General features: G+C 49.9%; 2 protein-coding genes across 5 annotated transcripts in view; one reads left to right on the top strand and one right to left on the bottom strand.

The window, feature by feature from the left end:
- bun (TSC22 domain family member bunched) overlaps positions 1-2,500 on the top strand; it is a 309,263-nt gene that overhangs the window by 272,905 nt on the left and 33,858 nt on the right. The gene's annotated exons all lie outside the window — the stretch shown is intronic.
- The window catches only part of LOC147472394 (uncharacterized), a 52,935-nt gene that overhangs the window by 22,665 nt on the left and 27,770 nt on the right, over positions 1-2,500 (bottom strand). The window lies entirely within an intron of this gene.

Below are 2,500 nucleotides of genomic sequence, written 5' to 3'. Positions count from 1 at the left end.
GTGTTCGTATATGGTAGAAGGAGTGTGTTTGTGTATAAGTGAGTGTCTGATGTTGTTGACTTATCCTGCTGACTCACTTATATCTATACGCAGTTCGTGATAGATTCTGGCCCACGCTCGGAACTTCGACCTTATCAGTCGGCCGCCTCCCTATTTCTTAAAAAAGTTCGATGTTTTTTCCTCTTTTTTTGCATATGCAGTTCAAGAGGAACTCCGACACTAGTTACGTACAACAGCAACAAAATAGAAAAAACAGTACCGTGTTCCGAATTGGACACGAGCGAGTGTCCGTTATGGCCGAAGTCCAACCGTTATTATTAAAAATTCTCAGCGTCCGAGAGCCGTCGCGTCGCAGCTTGTCCCATTACGCCGACTCCCTCTCATCCTGCCTGAGACGATCGAGCCTGTCCATTCGCTCATAGCTCGCTGAGACGGGCACCTGGGAAGTGTTTGCAGCTGCTAGCCTTGGTTACCCCAATGGATTGCAGGTGGGGTGGGGGGCTGCGCGATGGTAGTTCGTGGGTTCAAGGCTGCTGTGTCTGGTTGTCCTCATGACATTTATTTCGGTAGGGTATTGGCCTTGGTGTTATTTGCCCGGTTTATTTCTTGATTTAAGTTCAAGGGAACGGCGGAGGCTGGAAATCATGTCACGGAGGAATCATGATCACTCGAGGTGCCTGAATTTCGATTAGGAGACACTACCATGTAATAGAAGTCGGCGTGAGTGCCCTTCCTTTTATTGCTTGGTGCTAGAATCTATTTGGTTGTGTATTGCGAATTACTCTTTTGGTCATGTGGTCGCGTCGTGTTACCTAAGCAATGAGAAAAAGGGTTATGACAAGCATGATCCTTTGTTACGCGAGATGTGTGTGAGGGCTTACCTGTTTATCGTTCCATTGCCTGAAATTGTATTTATATTCATCCCCTCGCCTTGTACACAATATGGAAATTGGGTTTAAAGCGGATTCTAACACAGTCTACGTGACTGGCTGCGAGAGTGACCGTCTTACACGATAGACGAGCGCTGCGTGGGGAGACTGAGGGAGAGGCGGTCTGTTGAAGGTGTGTGGGGGGGGGGGGGAGGCTGGGGATTGTGATCTTGAAATAAACAGGGGAAGGAAAGTTGAATAGTAGTGTTCACGTGAAGCAAGCGTAGCAGGAGGGAATGCGGAGAGAACAAAGGGAAGGGACGAAGGGGAAAGGGAGGGGCGGCCTGACAAGAGAAACAGACAGAAGGGAGAAGACATCCAGGAAGAACTTGAAAGCTAGTTGTCGCGTCGTATCGAGGGCGAGTGATAACACGAATCTGGTTAGAGATAAGGGAAACCGTGTATCTATCTGCCTACACCTATGGAGTGTAGATTAAGATGATAGGACCTTCTTATAGCGCCCTCCCTCCCCCATCCACCTGACAGAACCCTTTTTAAGCCCCACCACGATCGCTCCCTAACCTTCGGAGCTCCCTTCACCCTTATCACTTATTCCCAAACTTTCACCCTCTAACCTTATTCACTAACCCCTTGCAAAGTCCGAACGTACGTGTGGGCATGTTTCCTCCATGGCAGTGGCTCTGAAATCCTCCGTGGTGGTCCCGTTCATTCCCGACGTCCTTATTCCTTAAGCTGTCTCAATAGGACATCCTGGAGTCCTGGAGTGTCCCAGACACTCCATTATCTTGCTTCTGTCTGTCTGATTATCTTTTTTTCTTCTTCTTCTTCACCATGCCTTTCCCTTCCTAGTTCCAAAATACCCTCGTGATTCCTTTCCTCCCCCTGTTTCCTGGGGTGCAGGTATGGGAGGTGCGAAGGGGGTGGGATGGGGGGGATGGGGGGACGTGGGGGTGGAGAGTGGAGTAGTATCAAAGAGACGGGCGGCTCGAGAGAGGCGGCCGGACGCGTCACGAAGGGAGGTCTGGAATAAGAGGACCAAGGGGGAGGACGTGACGCTGCTCGTGCGTGTGCTCTCTCTCTCTCTCTCTCTCTCTCTCTCTCTCTCTCTCTCTCTCTCTCTCTCTCTCTCTCTCTCTCTCTCTCTCTCTCTCTCTCTCTCTCTCTCTCTCTCTCTCTCTCCCCCTCTCCCCCTCTCTCTCTCCCCCTCCCTCTCTCTCCCTCTCTCCCTCTCTCTCCCCTTTAAGGACGAGGCAGAGAAGGGAAGGATTTTATGTTGGGGGATGGGGAGTGAGGGAGAATTGATACAGTATTTTTTCATCACTCGTTATTCTTAGGGACTTACTAACATTTCCATTTTCCCCAAATGATTCTATTTTTAGAAGTTTGCCATGCACCGGTTGTGTCATAGATACGGAAAAGGAAGTCAAGAATGCATGCGCTAGTTCCTGTCCGTGTTTTTTTCTTTCTTTTTTATCGCGCCCTGCTGAAAGTTCGCCGGATGCCAGGGTCAGTGTGATTGGGCATGTGGCAGTCGCGGAAGGAAGGATGGAGATCAATTGGGCTTTTTCGGGCGCCTAGTTTCGCGTTCTCGTGGTCTAATTGAGGGCGCT

This window comes from Penaeus japonicus, unplaced genomic scaffold, assembly GCF_977035675.1.
Source record: "Penaeus japonicus unplaced genomic scaffold, GWHDUDI00000001_assembly GWHDUDI00000002, whole genome shotgun sequence".
In the NCBI taxonomy this organism is placed as follows: Eukaryota; Metazoa; Arthropoda; class Malacostraca; order Decapoda; family Penaeidae; genus Penaeus; species Penaeus japonicus.
Note: the sequence above shows the minus strand (reverse complement) of the source record. Positions and strands in the feature narration are given on the sequence as shown.